We start from the raw sequence: 22029 nt of genomic DNA, 5'->3' as shown, positions 1-22029 counted from the left end.
GCACTTAGTGTAGCCCTATATTTAGCCTCTAAGTACACCGTTCAAGCTTATTTATGAACCTAAATGATGGAATCGACCCGAGCAACGCATTTTCACGCCATAATGTGCTATTTTTATATGCGTTTTCTCGCCATAAAAACCACAGTTACGATCGCCTGGCGTGCTTGTAAGAGAGAAGAACAACAATATCAAGAAAATAATTACACTTTTAGATGACTGTTCCAGAAATGATTACGTTCGTACGTACAGAACTTGTTGGTTGTCAACACGTTGCCAACACCCGTATCAAACATAGATAATTAGTTAAGGACTGGGGAAGTAAATAAAAAGAGGAAGTGTGATTTTTAAAGTACGGTGATCACCACCTCGTTGTACCAACAGAAGATGTATGAATACGGTACGGAGGTAATGATTGTTGTTTTAAAGGAAAGGGTATTTGGGGGTCGTAATAAAGACGCAAAGGAGAGCGCATATAAGTTTCTTGTAAGACCCCCCACTAGAGTATGGTTCCAGTATACGGGACCCTCACTAGAATTACTTGGTTCAAGAACTGGAAAAAATCCAAAGAAAAACAGCTCGATTTGTTCTGAGTGATTTCCGACAAAAGAGTAGAGTTACAAAAATGTGGCAAAGTTTGGGCTGGGAAGACTTATTTGCCTGGTGTTAAAATGGGAAACCACGGAAAACCATTTTCAGGGCTGCCGACAGTGGGGTTCGAACCTACTATCTTCCGAATACTGGATACTGGCCGCACTTAAGCGACTGCAGCTATCGAGCTCAGTCGGTGAAGAGGTGGAGTGGAATGGCATTAGTAGACGAACAAGTTTGGATGGTGATTTTAAAAGTTGGAAAGATCACAATATGAACATAAAGTTGGAATTAAAGACGACAAATTGGGGGATATATTCGTTTATAGGAAGAGGAGTTAGGGATTGAAATAAATTTCCAAATTCTTCGCAAGACTAGGTAAATATTGGATAGGGAATCTACCACCTGGACGACTGTCCTAAACGCAGAACAGTGGTGAATGATTGATTGATTGATTGATTGATTGATTGATTGATTGATTGATTGATTGATTGATTGATTGATTGAAAGCTCCTACTAAGAAAAATAGACAGACCCATCCACGAATGAGAGTGTCGGGCGAAGAATGAGACGACCAGCATAGGCGAGTAAACAGAAAATTTCCAACACCACGCAAATCTTATGCAGTTGGTTCGGAACGGACAGAAGACAGAGAGTTTGACACAAGTAAGTAGAAGCTGGAGCCCCCTGGTCGCTACACACGTCTCACGAACTGTGGAAGGACCAGATTACTTTATTATTAATTGAAGTAGGTACGAAATCACTGGGAAATAGAGTGTCAAACGGAGAATTATTTATAGGTAATTTTTTGTTGTTGTTTCCTTACTACACACTGTAATAAAATGGTAACAACGGCGATATGGCAGTTCATTGATTCCTCACTCTTCTTCTTCTTAGCCTTTTCCCTAATTTGTTGGAGTCGACACTTAGTGTGGATTTAGTCCAATTTTACGGCCGAATGCCCTTCTTGACGCCAACCCAATGTGGAACGATGTCTTCACTATCGTGTGTTCCTGTGGTAGTTGTTAAACAAACGCCTTCGCCGGGAATCAGTCAGTCACATTCAATGAAAAAGATGAAAGATTGCGTCCTTGTGGATCGAGTTACATTATGACTGAACTATTCAAAGTCTTTTAAAACAACAAATTTGCTTGCCGTGTCAGACTTTTTATTTTTGTTAGTGAATTTACGTCGCACTAACTCAAGCAGGCCTTACGGCGACGATGAAGGGAATTTGCACTACGTTTAAACTTGAATGCACAATAGAAATTAAACTTCTGTTTGATACTGTTATTAAAGTGTCTGAATCTCCTCATTTTTAACTGGTAGGGCTGCACCCCCCCCCCCCTGGACAAGAAAACCTCTTTCCGGCGATGAACACTGGTTTCAATACAATGATGTGAACGCTGTTAACCTTGTAAACAGTGCGTAGGAGAAAAGCGCTCGTGTAGAAGATGAACAGATTTAGAGATCCTGTGTATTGATGTGCCGTTTATTAGTGAGAGTTAGAACCCGAGCTGACCGCTTGGTCGTTGAGTTTCCGTGATCTATGGCGTGCGAGACCTCCGGAGCAGAGAGAGGGGGAAAGAAAAACACGAGTTGGAAGAGGCATTGAGGAAAGGCACAAGTGTTATTGCTTCAAATTACAAAACAATTTATTTGACACCGGGTAAAGTGTTGGTGTCGGTCCTAATTGAATTGGTGCAGGCAGTACATTACTCCTCGCGGCCAGAACTTCATACATATAAAGATGCTATTTTCCAGTGGTTCTGCTGCTCTATTATATTTCACTCGACGCACACTCTTAGCAAGTATGTAATACAGACTATAAAAAATTAAATTTCAGTCGTACAAGCCCTTATTTAAACTTACATTGGGATTTAAGTTATAAAACAGCAATTGATGATGATGATGATGAGGATTGCTGTTTAAAGGGGCCTAATATCTAGGTCATCGGTCCCTAATGGGAAAAAATCTAATGACAATTTAAAAGACCAAAATCATCAAATGACCACAATTCAAAACGTGATGATGATGAATGCATGGATAAATATGAATTTAAGACAATCAGTGGATGTGACGCGCAATGCCTCACCTTCCCAGGGACTGCTTCTAAGCCACACTCTTGAAACGATGATGCTCGATGTCTAAAGGGGTCCAAAATCCTGGTCAAGGCCCCTCATAATGCTACTTATCGCTAGTAAAGTAGAACCATGGTATTCTCATGCTGCGGTACTAATCAACAGTAGCGTAGACTCACGGTGGTCCACGCATTATGGCACTACTCACAGGTAATGTAATACGCGCATGTAACGCAGACCTATGGTCTTTCTCATATAATGGCGCCACTCATAGGCAACGCAAACCAATCGTGTTCCTCACATAGTGGGTATTAATCACAGACAACGCAGACACAAAAATGCCGTTCTTCTTAAATTGTGAGCAATGTACAGACAATATATATAGTATTCATAGCTCGGTGTTAATAAAAACTTCCAACGGGGTAAAGCATCACAATGCACGGGAATACCGACGTCCATGATTAGTGGATCTATGTGAGGAACACCACTGGTTTGTGTCGGAGCAAGCGGCACCAAGTGAATACAGTTCAATATAGACTGACAATGACTGATCTGTTCCTCACATCACCACTCTTGAGTTTCCAAAATATTTGTAGGTCTCTTGCGACCAAGGCAACTGTCGTAATATGGTGTACAAATTCTGCGAGAGACCGGGCGAGTTGGCCGTGCGGTTAGGGCCGCGTAGCTATGAGCTTGCATGCGGGAGATAGTGGATTCGAACCCCACTGTCAGCAGACCTGAAGATGGTTTGCCGTGGTTTACCATTTTCACACCAGGCAAATGCTGGGGCTGTACTTCATTTAAGGCCGCGGACGCTTCCTTTCCACTCATACCCCTTTCCTATCCCATCGCCACCGTAACACCTGTCTGTGTGAAGCAAATTATAAAAGAAAAAGAAAATTCTGCGAGTAGCACAAACTACGCTCAACCGCTAGGTTTGGGTTCAAAACCAAAGCGTGATACCAAGAAACAGAATGCGACTTAATACAAGGGAGAGAATGAAAGAAGTTCGCAGGATAACGAAGTGTTAAACAAAAAAAAAAAAAAAAAAAAAAAAAAAACAATACCTTATCAAGTACAGAGATTACTAGGAAGGTACGTAACAAATCCTGCCACAAAACGTTTTATATCCACCCTAGTTCATCAACCAAGTGCTCCCTCAGCGACGACCAAAACAACAGCAGCAAAAGAACAACACAGACAAGCTCGCGTAATAACTCGTGACCCTTCTATTTTTGTGTTTTGTCCTCGCGGCGGGAGAGCGACTAGATTATTTCTGTTTGCTGATTCATTAGCGAGTTGTATGTGTGGCCATCCATTCAACCCACCTGAGCCGAAAAACACAAAACTCTCCCGTACTTTAAATAATCGCCTTCGTAAGCATTCCGATGTGATGTTGCAGCGCATCTTTCATTAAGCACCGAACAGTGAAAGCGTCCACGTTAACTAAATCGCGTATGTTTGTGCTGAGAATAGGACTGAGTTAAACGTCAAAGTCAAGGATGAACTCCTAAATGCGAAAGGAGTAAGGAGTAGAAGTAGAAAACGGAAAGTTTCCGGGTAAATCGGAAGGGTTGGCAGGCATCTCTGGAGCAGAAGAAGAGGAGGAGTGTCTGGGATCTAATATACCAGCTGTATACACTTCAATTCGTCATTTGAAGAGACGATTCGTTCTGATACAGTTTAACCCTTAAATGCACAGTATCGCATATGTGCAAAGGAGAATTTACTTGCTTGTTATATTTGCTTTACGATTTTACAAGTGAGCATTTACTTCTACTTTGCAGACGAACTCGATAGAGGTCATTAGTGTATTAAAAAGTGAACAATCTTTTATTATATGACTTTTTTTGTTTCTAATCACCTGGAGTGAATTGTAAACTTCATTAAGGTAAAACAAATAAAATTTCGTTTACCTCAGAGAATTCATGGGCATGGACATCCCTAAGATTGAAGTGTGGTAGCAGCTACTGTAGCTTTGCATGTATCGGTACGCAAAACATTCAAAATTTAACATTTTGACTGATCCAGATAAATAAATACGGTAAACAAATAAATTAAATAAATACAGAATTATTTTGAAACATATTTTTTAAATATTTTTCTGATAAAAAATACTCTTTTGGATTGAGACAACCATCATATTTAAAAGAAATAATAAAATGCGCATTTAAAACTGGGACAAATAATGACATATACAGTATTGTATATACAACAATCTTCAGTTTCTTCCAGTAATAGGAGGGTTTCCACCAACAGGACTACAGGAAGTGAGATGGTTTGTTCTTATTGAGGATATCTTGGAAAAAAAAGACCGAAATTCATAACATGCGCTTGTTAAGATCTATTTAAAAAGGCGTCATCAGATCAGTAGTACGGAAAACATATTCTCGTATGGCAGAAATGAGAAGAAACAGCTATTCTTCGACATGCTACCAATTCGAAACCAAGTTATCAGTGTTTATTACAGTAAAGTGTACTTTTTATATCCATGAAGTCATGGCTAAATAGTCAAGCTCTCACAAAAAAAAAATTAAAATAAAGTACGAAATGTACCTGTCACTGTTGATAATTCTAATGTATTGTATCAGAGACCAGTTGCCCTCTAAAGGAAAGTAGGAGAACATGAGTAAGTATCCCTGCAGAACTTATAGACTATTTATAGCCTCCCATTGTGGAGAATGTTCAAACCATTTTTCAGAAGAAATAAAAAAACTAAATTACAAGTAAGAAAAAATTTCTGAAATTTCTACAGGAAGTTAGATGGTTTGTTCTAATTGAGGGAAGCGTAAAAGGGCCCAAATTCACAAGCGCTTGTTATGATCTACTTGAAAGGGCATCACGATCATAATACAGACAAATATTGGTCGTAATTAGAAATTATAACTCACAGTCAGCGGTAACCTTTAAATACCAGCCATGCAGCTCTGTTCATACCTGTAAAGAAAGGACAACACGATTAACATTTAAGAAAGTCAGAAATGGGTTACAAAAATTTACATTCATTTATGCAAATTCGTGTCCTCATCCCGAGGTGGTGCAGCTCTTTTCAGGCACACCCCCATTGGAGGTGAGCTGTACGTACCATTTCAACCACTTATCAGCCCTCCTGCCATTCTTAAATTTCTGGCAGTACCGGGAATCGAACCCAGGCTCCCGAGGACGGCAGCTAATAAGACTAACCGTTACGCTACGGAGGCGGACACATTCATTTATAAAAATATATACATTAAACAACGGCGAAAGTTTTGGGAATTGCGTTAGAACTTTCAGATCTATATCCGCCACAAATGATTAGTGGTGGGCATTCTGGGGAAATACATGGCGCTGATCATAAATACTGGGAGAATTCTGAGGGCAGGGCGAGTGGATACATCATTCGCCCTACTGAGGGTGATTAGATCACACTTTCTTTATGCTAATCCAGAAAATATTAGTATCATTGAAATCAACTTGCGAAGATAAATCCACTCTTATCATGATTGCGTACTTGCTAAAGAAGGAGAATGCGCATGAAAACGGTACAATGAAAGAGTATCTAGGCCTCACATACGTGCGAGATGAAAGAGAAGTGTCCGACACTAGCAGGAGGAAGCAATGCCTCGTGGTAGTCACTTAACGCTGACAGAGTGAGGGCTGAGGGACTTGGAGAAAAGTTACACTCAAGATTACAGTGTTGGGATTCGAATCTAGAATCACTAAATGCTAACGCTTCCCAATTCTATAGTGGAGTGTCAGTTTTAGTACTCAACTACATCGTGCGTATTATACAACGGGAGACAGATATGACTGCTTGGACTTCCACAGGAATTGAACTTAAAATTCCCAGAACAGAGCAACTGTTCGACTAACGAGTTTTGTCCTGTTTCACGAAATATATACCCTATTGTATTTTCTTTTCCAGACCTCCCTTCACAAGGTGGAAACTTGTACAGACTATTTAACTACTGTCAGGGAGATAAATAATGTGAACATGGTATATCAAATCGAAGCAACGACTCCTGGACTGGGGATTGAACACGCTTTCCGTTCACTTTTATTGTTTAATAACATGCCAACGGTTGTTGTAGTCGGACGGACCAGCTATCATGCCGTGTTCGAGACAAGGCGATTAAAGCTGACAAATTAGTTCATGAGCGATGCTGAATTCATCATCACGAATGACTCATATTACTATTACTTTTACACACGCACTTCTTTCATCAATTAATCAAAGTCCACATACAAATCAGATTGAACATACAAAACCTAGGTCCTGTTTGTATCATAGGAGTACCTACAGATCCCATTACGTTGAGTTACAGGAGAGAATTTATGTAATAATAATAATTGTTTTGTCAAGTGACATTTCAATCATGCTAACAAGTTGAAGATAGTCGGTCTCAGGGATACAATTAAGGTAATGAGCATTAGAGGTTGCCTCAGGAAAATTCTAAGAGCCTAAATACGAAAATGGTATTTGGACGAAAAGGAAATCACAGGAAATCTATCATGTAACAAAGAAAATCAGATACCATTAGAAAAAAGAAGATTAAAATTCTATGGTCACCTGATCAGGATGGATAACAACTGGCTAACAAAGAAATTACTAAATCTCGCAGTATCTCTAAAAAAATCACAACTGGCTTACAGAAATAAACAAAGATCTTCAGGAAATTGGTATAAATGAAGAAATCTTGCAAGACAGAAAAATTCAGAAATCTCATAAACAAACACAAATTTGCTGATCAACCTAAAAGACAAGCTACATGATGGACGGAAGAACACAAAAAGGAGTACAACGAAAGGATGAAGAGATTTTGGGAAGACAAGAAGAAACGTTGTGTTCAATAAGTTCACACGCACTCCCTAGTTGGTCATAACGAATTAAAATAATAATAATAATAATAATAATAATAATAAAGTTGATTCACGTCGCACCGACACAGACAGGTCTTATAGCAACAATGGGCTAGGAGTGGAAAGGAAGCGGCTGTGGCCTTAATTCAGATTCAGCCTCATCATTTGCCTGGTGTGAAAATGGGAAACCAATGAAAACTATCTCCAGGGCTGCCGACAGTGGGGCTCGAACCCACTATCTCCCGAATGCAGGTTCACAGCTGCGCGCCCCTAACCGCACGGCCAACTCACTCGGTGAACCGCAATCTCCACTAAAATGAAAGGGCGATGGAAATCTAGAAAGGCCAAATGCTAACTGTGGTCCTAAGTGGCCGATACTGTACGTTAAATAATAACAATACACAATAAGGATACGCTGTCCAGTATACGCTATCAATGCTGTTTACGAGAAGATGAGCGGAATTTCAGATTACAATAAAAGTCACATAGTGATCTTCCTAAGTAACATTTGCGAGAAATCTGGAGTGAAAGCGACCTTCCTTACGAAGCGAAACCTTTTGGTAGCCCCCTTAGTAGGCGGTCGTGATCGTTCCAACTGCTCTAATAGTGTATATAAATAATATCGTTATTTAAAACTGATTCAAGGAGATAGTGAGTGTCCCCTGCAGTCCAGTGCCGGATCTCCCGCAGGGATCTCGGCGGTAGACCAAGCCGGCTGAAACTCCACAGTTATAAAGAGTTGCGCTGCTTATTAATAACAGCAGCAGCAGGCCACGGTCGCAGCTCAGTCCTCTGTATTATTTATCAGACTGATATACACGACATTCTGCATTTTATGATGTGCGATGGGTAGCTTGTGAACACAGCTCGGAGTTACTATCTTACGACTAATTGCGCCGGCAATATTTCTCCGTCACTTTATCATGAAAAGGTTTCAGCCTCAAGAATGGAGCACATTCGCTAATATTAGCGCTACAGTTAATTACCTACGTTAAAAGTAGATCGACTTTCAAACGGCGCTGTTTCTAACGTTCATTTCCTCCACGAACCAAACTCAAACCTTAATTTATAACTTTTATAAAACTACTTGTTCCCCTCTCTCTCTCTCTCTCTTCTATGATTCAGAGCTATTGTCACCCTTCACCGATTTCTTGGCTATGTAGACCTTCCAGAGGAAATTAGACACACGCTACCTAACTTATATGTAAGATGATAATAATAATAATAATAATAATAATAATAATAATAATAATAATAATAATACATTCATTTTAACTGAGCGAGTTGAATGTGTAGTAGAGGCCATGTAGCTATAAGGCTGCAGTGACGAGATGGTGAGTTCGAAGCCCAGTCTAATGATGATTTTCCGTGGGTTCCCATTTTCATAGCACATGTTGAGGCTGTACCTCAATTAAGGTCTCTTCCTTCCCAGTTCTAACCCTCTCCTAACACGTCATCGCCTAAAACCTGTGTATTTACGTTGGTGTAACGTAAAACCACTAGCAAAAACATTTTTGGAATTCTATAAGCTGTTATATTACCTTTATTGTTATCTTTCAAATGGAATCCTAATAAGAAACGAGTGAGAAATCTGTCTTAGGCTTTCTCATGGAAGTAAGTTGTTACTAGCTGATGTTATAAAATGCTCCAGTCTTTATAAGAAGACAAGTTGCTTTGCGTCGCACCGATACAGTTAGGTCTTCTGGCGACGATGCGATAGAAAAGGGGTAGGAGTGGGAAGGAAGCGGTCGTGACCTTAATTAAAGTAAAGCCTAGTGTGAAAATGGGATACCACGGAAAACCATTTTCAGGGCTGCCAACAGTAGGGTTTGAACCCACTGTCTTTCGAATACTGGATACTTGCCGCAGTTAAGCGATTGCAGCTATCGAGCTCGGTTTTGTAAGAAGATCGAGCACATAATTGCACCGAAAATAATCAAAATAATAATATACAGTAGGAAAACTATGAACTGAAAGGAGATACCTATCAAGGGCAGGAACTTCTAACGGGATTGCATGGCAGCCATTAGCAGGAGAAATGAGAATTCTTAATGAAGAAGAAAAGGTCAACAAGTTAAATCTTGCCGATGAGAGGCAATATCTGACCGAGATTGAAGACGAGATGTTCACGTGACGACATTAAATTAAACAGAATGTAATCTAACCAGTAAAATAAAGTGAAGTAAGTGAAAGCATTCCAGAAACAGGCGCAAAGGTGAGACGAGAAATCCTACAGCAATATGAGGAAGAACTGCTGCTCGAATCAAGATAGAAAGAAACAGTATTCGATACATGTGGCATTAGTAAAAACTTAAAATTGTATTTATACCGCTTAACTAACCGGCTGCTTGGCACAGCACGCATGTGCCCAGGTCGATGATTCTAATCCAGGCACAAGCCAGATAAATTTACTGACACATTAAAACACCCTTAAGGTAAAATTCTGGCAACAAGGAGTCTTACAGAAAATTTAAACAACGTCAGAACAACCTTTCTTCTTTAAAGCTGCACTTGATTCACAACTGTTCAGATTACATTCGACATGTCTGCAAAGGATAATTTCTCCATGGCAAGGAAATACTATACTTCCCTTCCGTGTAAGAAAATTCCCTGTTACGGAAAAATAATGCTCTTGATTTCAGCACAAACATAACAATATTTTTAACAGAATTCATGACAGCAAGAAAGGCCATGTAATTGATCCCACAGTCAGAATGGAGCATCACACAGTTAATGTCCTAATAATTAATACATTCTTTTTTAAATATATTATTTGTTTCCAAATGTTTATGTTGTAGACTGTATACTGTTTATTAATTGTGATACTTCTATTTATTCAGTTAAACTTTGTTCTTACGGCAATACAGAATGTCTAGAAAGAGTAAAAAGGATTAGATTAAGTACCTTAGAATAGTTTTAAATTAGGCTAGCTAATATTGAGTAATAATTATTTGTACATTCTCTGTGTATCACAAACAATGCTGCTGTAATTGGGGTGAAAATCCTGTGACAAGCAATAAGTTAAATTAAAATTAAATTAAGTATGTATTCCAACATCTCTTTTGTTCATTTTTGTAAATTTCATTTTTTTTCTCGGGGCTTCTGTTTTCTCAGCGCCTACGGTAGCCTAAGTATTTTGGTTTTGCTAGTGTTTTAACATCTCTAACACATCGAAGGTTTCTGGTGACGCAATGATAGGAAAGGGATTTGGAACGTAGCGGCCGTGGCCTTCAGTGCTGCCTGCGGTAGGATTAGTATCCTCCACCTCCCAAATGCAAGCTCACAACTCCGAGACCCTAACCGCACGGCTGTGTGTGTGTGTATGAGAAAGAGAGAGAGATATCTGTAATTTGGGTATATGGTTTTGTATAGATACTCCGGGACTACTGCAGTATGAGCCGGCCACGAATCGATTCCCGGCTAGTGTATTCGGTATTTTTGGTGAAAAGACAATCTCTGCGCGATTTTTTTGTTTATTTACTGTCGCAATATATGTCTGGACTATGAGTGGACCGAGACAAAATCCAGGGAAGACTACACCCGGAGTACCCGCCCTCAATACTCTGCACCTCCGGTATCCAAAATATGCAACTTCCTTACCCAACGGCAGAGCGCGAGTTAAAAGCAACTACAATTTTTTTCTTGTTGCACCGAAACAGATAGGTCTTATGGCGACGATGGGATACGAAAGGGCTAGAAGTGTGAAGGAAGCGACCGTGGCCTTAATTAAGGTACAGTCCTGGCATTTGCCTGGTGTGAAAATGGGAAACTACGGAAAACCAGCGCTGTCGACAGTGGGATTAGAACCCACTAATATCGCGAATGTAAGCCACGCTACCACTTGCTGGATGCGAGTTAAAAGACCGGACTATGAAGATGGATAAAATCTATGGCCTACAAAACATTACCTATTCATGGTCTTGACTGCATGAAGAAAAGAATCACAATTGTTTGTGCCCTAATATCTTCAAAATGGCATACAAGTACCATTCCACTTGATACTCGACACACTGTATCATGTTCCGTTCTATGAGTTTTCTTATCAACCGCAACTGTAGCTCCCAATAAAGTAGGCCTACTTGATGAGTATAAATAGCAAGAGAATGGCAGAGAGTCCATTCAAAAAGGCTGTGGATTATAGTGGTTGTTATTCAATTAGAACAGCATTATGCCATGTCCTCTCAAGCCACAGTTTCATCATACATACTTTGTTGTGCTTCGCAAGATCTCTTATCAACAACCAAAGACGAACGAGTCTCTCTTTTCAACACATCGTAACGTTTCTTCATGATTTTTACAGTTTTTAATATTCTGCTCAATATGAATCACATTAACAGAAAATAGAAACACACTCTCACTGGCGAAAAATGAAATTCAAAAGACACTGTCCTACTGCAGAACTTGTCAGTTACTTCAAGGTTGAACCGCTCGAAATTCACAATCATGTTCTTTTCAACTGAAGCCCGCCTGGTGGCCATCATCGAAGGCGTTGAAGTCCAAACGGCCTGACACCGTGGTTAGCCGGTTCGAGTCCCGTTGCTCGAAAAAATTTCACCTCAGAATGTTGACCGGCAATCACTATAGTCTAAATACTTAGTAAACGTCCTTCTGAGTGACCGACAGGGCGTGGTCATGCAGGTAGTGTGGGAGGTCTGATTAGCACCTTTCCTCTCTTCCCGGTTCGCTCTCTCTTAACTCGCTTGTTGACAACTTGTGTTCAGACACTGCGTACAGAGCTCAGCACGATGTGCAGAAGAAGACTGGACAGCGAGTGGAATGGGAGACGAGGCAGTCCCCTTTAATTGCCCTCCCATCATGCGCGGCCGATTCCTGCGCAGAACATTTACAAAGTATCTGGACTATAGATTGCGTGGATTAAATTCCAACCCTCTCCTCAGTGCTCAAATGGAATGAGGGCATATGACGCTGTTATAGCGATTCGTCCGTCGGATGGCGATGTTAAGCCTTGAGCGGACCCCTTGTTGCTATTCGAAAAGAGTAAGCTATGAGCCGACACCGCGTTTCACTCTCCCATTTCTTACTATCATATATCACGTCTGTGGTGTAGTGGTTAGTGTGACTAGCTGCCCAGAGGCCCGGGTTCGATTCCCGGCTCTGCCATAAAAATTGAAAAGTGGTACGATGGCTGGAACGGGGTCTACTCAGCCTCTGGAGATCAACTAAGTAGAGGTGGGTTCGATTCCCACCTCGGCCATCCTCGAAGTGGTTTTCCGTGGTTTCCCACTTCTCCTCCAGGCAAATGCCGGGATGGTACCCAACTTCAGGCCATGGCCGCTTCCTTCCCTCTTCCTTGTCTATCCCTTCCAATCTCCACATCCTCCACAAGGCCCCTGTTCAGCATAGCAGGTGAGGCCGCCTGGGCGAGGTACTGGTCATCCTTATCATTTGTATCCCCTGACCCAAAGTCTCACACTCCAGGACAATGCCCTTGAGGCGGTAGAGGTGGGATCCCTCGCTGAGTCCGAGGGAAAAACCAACCCTGGAGGGTAAACAGATTAAAAAGAAAAAAAGAAAGAAAGAAAAAAAGAAAGAAAGCAGTTGGCATGCATTTTGCGACTAATATTCTCAACAATCTGGTAATTTGAGAGAACTGCTGGTCAGGACTAACTGAAGTAGTGGTACAGCTCCTTCAATGTTCATGAACACTGGTCCTTGATATAAAACTTCTCAAACTGAAAGTCTTCAATCTCCGTTACTCGACCCTGTTGTAAGCCTGGACAGCAATATTAAGTTCTCTCTCAGGAAAATGAGTTGAGTACTCCTCAAACTAAGAAGACTTCCAATAGTTTTGCTGCCTCTGAGGAGTCGTGTTTATTGAGCAGGGGAAATAAGCAAGTCGCCACGTCTTGGCTGTGATTCGGGTGGCACAACGTGTGATTTTACCGACATATCGCACACATACCATGTTTACACGCAGTGTTTGTATTCATGCTTTACATGTCAGTACGCCGTAACGCAGCAACTTCCTAGTGAGACGAATACAAGAGATTTCCGTCAGTTTCTTTACGTCCTATCAATCGGCGTACAGAGCGAAGATAATAAAATGTTGTTACATATGATAAGTGAGTATGAGAATGGCTATAGAATGATTAGGGTGATAAGCAAAGAATGGTATAAGCCTAGTAATCTTAGTAAGTTATTAATTGTAATTAGAAATGTATATAGAAGAAAGTTACAAGATCGTCTAATGTGGGTAGAGCAGATTACGGATAGATGTTTGAGTTATGAATCGGTTAGTTAAGAATCTGTCAATTGTCGTAATTAGTATAGTGAGTATTAGTATTAGTATGATTGTATTGTCGTTGTTGTGAGTACTCCATAATGTAATTCATTGTTAAATTGCGTGTAATGGGTCAGGATCCAATAGATGGAATGTTTCTTCTTCAGCTGCTGGTGTTCCGTAGCTGTGGGATGAGCACATTCATTCACTCATTACCCCATCAATTCACTCATTCATTCATTTATTCAATAATGAGGGTTTTCTTTGCAGTTATTGGTTATCCGTTACTGGGAGTGAAGAGTTTCCTTTGCTTTTCATTCATGCATGAATGCCATTCATTCATTCATTCCGCGTAGCTGCTGGTGGTTCGTAGCTGCAGGCCAAGTGCATTTAATTCATCCATTCGTACATTCATTCATAAATCCATCCATGCATTCATCCATCGACTCATTCAATTGGGAATGCTCTCTCCTCAGTTTGTGGTTATCCGTGACTGGGAGAGCTCATTGATTCAGTCACGTAATCATTCATTCTTTATTTCATTCATTCATTCGTGGAGCCATTTAGTTATTCAGTTCATGCATAGCGTCTGTTGGATCTGGAGGAGAACTCTGTACAGACAAATAAATAATGAAATGTTGTTCTGTAAGATACAATTAAAAAGCAAAGTCTTCTCCGTATAGGCCATGAAGGCCTTGGGAGCGGTGGAAGGTAAAGGCTTCCACTGCTGGTAACCTCGGCACTTGATGGGGAAGAGTGGTTAGCTCTACGCCCGGCCGCCTTTGCCCCCAGGAATTCACCTGGTACTCATTTTTGGTGTAGGCTGAGTGAACCTCAGGGCCATATGCACCTCCGGAAGTGGAAATCTCATTTCTTAAATTTTACGACTTCCTGACGGGGATTCGAACCCACGTCCTTCCGGGCGAACCGAGCACGCCTTTACCGCCTCGGACAGACAGCCCCTGTAAGATACAATTAGTACATACGAAATAGCCGCCGTTGTATACATCACTGTTCGCTGTTCTATCGTGAATATATTCCGGCTGAACTCAATTTACATGGTTGAGTGTAGCACGAAATACGAAAAGTTACTCCTTGCTATGAACGATACCTAACGAATAATAATTATTAAACTTCCTCACCACTGAAACATGCAAAATATTCAGTTTAAAAATGCATTTTAACGATTTATTAGGCAATACGAGGTAGAATATAAACTGTCAGTAGACCAGCAACAACACAAAGTATTGCACACGCCACACTCATGGTGCTGTATTGTGTTCATGGAGCTCTGATACAAAGGCTTCACTGTAATACCACAGGCGTCACTGCTTTCATAACTGCCCTTTTGACTCTAATGACATTTTAAAAACACAAAGCATTTATTCCTTTATATGCTGATAATTATTCTTTGGCGTTTAATGGCACTTGTATAAAATTAAATGCGATGATTCACACATTCACAAAAAAAAACATCACAGTTTTAAATGGCACTACAATACCCTGTCCTGATTCAGTTATTAACGACAGTTATAAAATAACAAATGAGAATTGATACAATATAAATCCATTTAATACGAAAATACAAAAATTATAAAATCCATAAGCCGATGAGTATTTGTACGAAGTTTAAACAATTTAAAACGAGGCAAGTGCAACAATTCTTTCAGAAAACTGAAACCAAATTAACCAAGGAATCGTGCGAGTTAAAGCAATAAATCTCGGTGACAAACTACGCACTGATGATCCTCTCAACAGATAACGCGATACAAACCTATCATGTGGAGCAATCGTAATGACACTGTGTTCTATTCAAACTGATTGTTCCCAAATATAAGTCATTATATGGTTTCTTCCGCAATCTTCCCCTTCCTAGAAATTATAATTAAGATATCCTATATCGTCACTTTCAAAGAGCTATTTGTTAGGTGGAAGAGGTTTTCCGTGGTGTAAAAGGAATGTGATGAAGTAGATTTTAGACAGGAGGATAGGTTAACAACTACACTACCTCAGCCAGGGGTCGCTTTAAAGAATACGTTAACAAACGATTCACGCTCCGATAATTCAACTTTATTTTCCTTTCAAATAAAACTAATTAAAAAAGATAATTGAATGATATCACGAATAAAGTAACTGTGCCCAAATTATCTGGTACGATACGCTGGCAAATAGTAATATCTTTGAGTGGTCGGGATGAAATGTAATGAAAAGCTTGAGGGATAAATCAGAATGAATGGATTTCAACCATCCTGTATGCGGCTGAAACATCATGATAAACTGGGATTCGCTGTCCTCCTCCATCACACGACTTGAATATCACGAACGACCACTGTGGAATATTTGGATATTTCTCGCATGGCTCAGCAATGCCAAACCAATGGGAACGATTATTTATATTGATGAATGAATACTATCTGTTACAATCGATCACTGTCATTTTACAAATAGCACAAGTTTACCGGTACAAGCTGACCAATAAGTTACATTACTCTAGAGTTAGTAACGCATTATAAAGTGAAAATAATCCATTCTTATCTTACGAGTGTTAACCTAAGGATTATAATTAACCATCGGTTTTGATGACACGATAAAGCGGGGGCTGGGTGTTTGTGCTGTCTCCAACACGCCTGCAACTCACACACTACACACAATACTATCCTCCACCACAATAGCAAGCAGTTGCTAACACATGGCAGATGCCGCCCACCTTCATCGGAGGGTCTACCTTACAAAGACTGTATCCGGCTAGAAATAGCCACACGAAATTTATTATTATTAATATTATTATTTTCGTTTCGCCTACCCAGGACCACAGGGCTCATTTTGACTACTTATATGGGTCTTCTGCTTCTTCTTGGCCCAGAAAGCTTTCATTTTTCTGGCTGTGTGCTGACATCTTCTCCCCTGTTCACTTCGGTCATGTGGTCCCTCTGTTCTTCTTGCTGGTGAGGGACACTGGGAAAACACCCTGCGTGGTAATCCGTCGGAAATGAAATGGCGTATGGTTTTTACTGCCGGGAGTGTCCGAGGACATGTTCGGCTCGCCAGGTTCAGGTCTTTCGATTTGATGCCCGTAGGCGACTTGTGCGTCGTTATGAGGATGAAATGATGATAAAGACGACACATACACCCAGCCCCAGTGCCAGCAAAATTAACCAATGGCGGTTAAAATTCCTGACCCTGCCGGGAATCGAACCCTAAACCCCTGTAACCAAAGGCAGCGCGATAACCATTTAGCCATGCAGCCGGACAATCCGTCAGAATTGGGAGCAGTGGCCATAAAACACCTTTTACTCATGGATGTCATTATGTCTTCCTGATGATCATAGAGCTCATTGTTGTGACTGATCCTGTAAGTGCCATCCTCTTATGAGTCCTAATATACTCCTTAAGATTTTCCGTTCCTTGAGCTTTTTCCTAAGTGGGTCCTTCCTGCCCATCAAGACGGATTCAGAGAGGTCTTATTTAGGTCTTATTTCTGAGTTGTAATGTTCTAAGTTTAAGATTCTTGGAAATATATTTCGATGTATAAATACTCATTCAGGAGTGACAAACCTTGTCCAACTTTGTATAGCTGATGCCTATTGCTAATATTTCACTGTCATTGGCTGATATCCACTCTCCTAGGTACTTGACTGCCAATGACTTTACGAATGGTGGTGCCCTCTATTATTATTATTATTATTATTATTATTATTATTATTATTATTATTATTATTATTATTATTATTATTATTATTATTATTATTATTATTATTATTTTATAACAGGATTCTGAGTATACACATTTAAATACAGTCTATTTTCGTATGTCCATATATCGAAGAGATTAAGTATTATCTGAGTGCATAAGATAGGTCTACGTTTGACGTAAGTTCTGTAAGGAAGCGACGTAACATTCTAAAAGTCAAAATATATTTTCATATTGTCGAAAATTTAATATTTCTCAGTAGATATCTAATACATCTCTAACCAATGTCTGAGTTTCCCCACCTCTCTTCTGTTCGTATATCCATTTTAGAAGTATAGTACCGTGTATTACACTGACCGACGTGTCTTGAATAAGGGAATTGCTTTTTCAGGCCGGAACGTAGAAAATAATGATGCGTGGTATCTATTTATATCTATTTATATATATATTTATCTTTTCCTACTTACTACTATGAATGCACGGCTGCATCAGCCATCAAATACCCAAATACGAATAAATATGATCAAAAATGCTCAAAATATAGCCTAATGTCAAAACAAGACCTAAATATGTATTTATATGACAAGCAGAAATCACTTAATTGTGACGGGAATCATCAGATTTGCATTAAAAACCAGTTAGTCATGGAAATAAAGGCAGGGAACAAACTATGACTTATCAATAAGTCCCTGAAATGTATGGTGTAAGTACTTTAACTAGGATGAAACCTGTTTTCTTGGGAAAAGGATGAAGACTAAACGAATGCACGACCGAGGTCGGCAGTGATACAACAAGCCCGTTATCATATGTATCCGCATTATGTATACTCTCTCTCTCTCTCTCTCTCTCTCTCTCTCTCTCTCTCTCTCTCTGTGTGTGTGTGTGTGTGTGTGTGTGTGTGTGTGTGTGTGTGAGAGAGAGAGACAGACTCATGTTTGTATAACAGGCACTGACTACAAAAAGAAGTTGAGGTGAGGCAGTAATGCGATCGTTGAACCTGTCTCTCAAGAAACATGCTGCTTGCAGATAATCAAGTACGGAGCAAACACACAGCCGATGTGATGCAAGATGCTTTTAACATATAAATGGTTTTATATTGACATGGGCTCATTAATATGTTGACTAACAAGATGCACCTAAAATTGGATGCTTTTAATTACCTTGGTGGTAATGGTGATTTTCTTCTTTCTGGTTTTCCCTCGGACTCAGCGACGGGTCCCACCTCTACCACCTCAAGGGCAGTGTCCTGGAACTTCAGACTCTGGGTCGGGGGATACAACTGGGGAGGATAACCACTACCTCGCCCAGGCGCCCTCACCTGCTATGCTGAACAGGGGCCTTCTGGGGGGATGGGAAGATTGGAAGGGATAAACAAGGAAGAGGGAAGGCAGCGGCCGTAGCCTTAAGTTAGGTACCATCCCAGCATTTTCCTGGAGAAGTGGGAAACCACGGAAAACCGAAACGAACCCACGTCTACTCAGCTGACCTCCCGAGGCTCAGTGGACCACCTTCCAGCCCTCGTACCACTTTTCAAATTTTGTGGCAGAGCCGGGAATCGAACCCGGGCCTGCGGGGGTGGTGAGGATGGTTGCCTAGTTGTACTTCCTCTTAAAACAATAATTACCACCACCGTCCGGCTCCATGGCTAAATGGTTAGCGTGCTGGCCTCTGGTCACAGGAGTCCCAGGTTCGATTCCCGGCAGGGTCGGGAATTTTAACCTTAATTGGTTAATTTCGCTGGCATAGTGGCCACACTGCTGGATGAAAATGACCAGAAGAAGAAGAAGAAGAAGAAGAAGTGTGAAGCTAAATGAGGCCACAAAGCTAGGTGCAAATAAAGGATTGTGATCGATGCTTAGTTGTGTCTGATAAATCACCCGTAATATAAGATTTAAACAACTTTTATTTTATTGTTTAAGCTTTACAAGACCCTCCCTCCGCACGCCAATATTCCGTGACTAAGAACAGGCTGAACCAAAGCGTAAAAATTATCTCGTAACAGTTTCATGCTGGCTATATATTTTTAAATAATAATAAATAATTTCGTATGGCTATTTCTAGGCGAGTGCAGCCCTTCTAAGGCAGACTTTCCGATGAGGGTGGGCGGCATCTGCCATGTGTAGGTAACTGCGTGTTTTTGTCATGGAGGATAGTGTTATGTATGGTGTGTGCGTTGCAGTGATGTTGAGGACAGCACGAACACCCAGACTCGGGCCATTGGAATTAACCCGGCCGGGAAACTAACCTGGGACCCTCTGAACCGAAGGCCAGTACGCTGATCATTCAGCCAACGAGTCGGACATATTTTAAAATGATATATATAAACATTTCTCCCGATAATGGAAGCTAAAATTGATGATGATGATGCTTGTTTTTTTTTTGCTTTACGTCGCACCGACACAGATAGGTCTTACGGCGACGATGGGATAGGAAAGACCTAGGAGTTGGAAGGAAGCGGCCGTGGCCTTAATTAAGGTACAGCCCCAGCATTTGCCTGGTGTGAAAATGGGAAACCAAGGAAAAACATTTTCAGGGCTGCCGACAGTGGGGTTCGAACCTACTATCTCCCGAATACTAGATACTGGCCGCACTTAAGCGACTGCAGCTATCGAGCTCGGTATGCTTGTTGTTTAAAGGGGCCTAACATCTAGGTTATCGGCCCCTAGTGGTACGAGATGAGACGAACTGAAACAATAATTAAAACTTTATAATCACCCACTGAAGCCTCCGTGGCTCAGACGGCAGCGCGCGGCCTCTCGCCGCTGGATACCGTGATTCAAATCCCGGTCACTCCATGTGAGATTTGTGCTGGACAAAGCGGAGGCGGAACAGGTTTTTCTCCGGGTATTCCGGTTTTCTCTGTCATCTTTCACTCCAGCAACACTCTCCATTATCATTTCATAGCATTTATCACTCATTAATAAATCACCTTGGGAGTGGCGACCCCATTGTAATAACAGCCTATATCTGCTTCATTCATTACATCCCTGACCCGGTCAATGACTGGAAAACAGGTTGTAGGTTTTCATTTTCAATCACCCACTGACTAGGATTTAAAATATTAGGATGATGGAAATGAAGATTAACTTAAAATAAATCAGTGGATGTAATTCGCAATGCCTTATATTCCTACAAAATGATTTAAAAGATTAAAACGTAATAAAATAGAAAAAAAGGCACTGCCTTTGAAGTTACATTATATTTCATTCAAATTCGAAGCTGAAAACTATATTATTATTATTGTTATTAACGTTACTGGCCACACTGGACCACTTGAATCTTCCATGTACAATTTTTCTTTGAAGGTTGTACTGTTTGACTCTTCTTATCTGCCCAGTACTTCTTCATTCCTTCTGATCGCAGTGTTTTTAATTCGTCTGAAATCTCTACAGGTCTTCTGTGCATCATTTCAGTTGAAAATGTGTGATTCTTAAGAAGGGTGGTTATTTTATTTTTGTTCTCTGCATCTGTAATTTTGAGTCCAAATCTTTGATATCCTCTTGAATTACTTTGATCCAATGCCCTCCTGTCTTCTTTCCCAGATTTCTCGTCACTAGTTGTCGTAAAATCTTGTTTTCTGGTAATCGTAAGAAGTGAAAGAAATAAGAGATTCTTTTCTTCCTTCATCGTGCTGGTAACTGGGTCACCCTCTCGATAGACAGTTCACTGGGGAGGGTTCCCCAGACTTCTTCAACCTGGTACTTTTTATTTATGCAAGTTCTGATAATTGTTATTTCATTTTTGAGGAACTGATCAGTTCATCTTTCATTTTTAATTTGGAACAAGGTTTCGCAAGCGTAAGTAGTTTCGGGCAACGTTACTGTTTCGTAGTGTTGGATCTTAGTGTCTACTGACAAGCACTTTTTGTTGATCAGGTTAAAAATTGTGCTTTTTTTCATTTTGTTGGTTCTATTTATCCATGTTGCTTTCTCGCTTAAGTTGTGCATAATGATTTCTCTAAAGTATTTAAATTGTAGGACTATGTTAATTTTTTATTTTAATACATATTAATACATAAAGATAGATAAAAGCATAGTCAACAGAATAAAAAGTTAACAGTAAAATAAAATTAAAACAAATAGAAATCACTTTTAAACACGGTAAAATAGGCCACTATCCCTCATAAAATGGGTGATTACCGAGCTCGATAGCTGCAGTCGCTTAAGTGCGGCCAGTATCCAGTATTCGGGAGATAGTAGGTTCGAACCCCACTGTCGGCAGCCCTGAAGATGGTTTTCCGTGGTTTCCCATTTTCACACCAGGCAAATGCTGGGGCTGTTCCTTAATTAAGGCCACGGCCGCTTCCTTCCCAGTCCTAGCCCTTTCCTGTCCCATCGTCGCTATAAGACATATCTGTGTCGGTGCGACGTAAAGCCAATAGCAAAAAAAATGGGTGATTAGGTCTATTGTTTTTTGCTAGGGGGTTTACGTCACACCCACACAGATAGGTCTTTTGGCGATAACTAGGTGTATTGACAGCTTGTCTTCTCGTAGAACTAGACGGATGGGGAAGCTAAAATATTAAATTACACAATCTTTACATATACCACGTGCGCGCTATTAATATAATCATTTAATCTATTAGCAAA

The 22029-nt window shown here is 40.5% G+C and overlaps 1 protein-coding gene across 9 annotated transcripts in view; it reads right to left on the bottom strand.

Annotated features, from left to right (window-relative positions):
* Window positions 1-22029, bottom strand: part of LOC136873840 (semaphorin-1A) — a 923904-nt gene that overhangs the window by 148578 nt on the left and 753297 nt on the right. The gene's annotated exons all lie outside the window — the stretch shown is intronic.

This window comes from Anabrus simplex, chromosome 5 (assembly GCF_040414725.1).
Source record: "Anabrus simplex isolate iqAnaSimp1 chromosome 5, ASM4041472v1, whole genome shotgun sequence".
In the NCBI taxonomy this organism is placed as follows: domain Eukaryota; kingdom Metazoa; phylum Arthropoda; class Insecta; order Orthoptera; family Tettigoniidae; genus Anabrus; species Anabrus simplex.
Note: the sequence above shows the minus strand (reverse complement) of the source record. Positions and strands in the feature narration are given on the sequence as shown.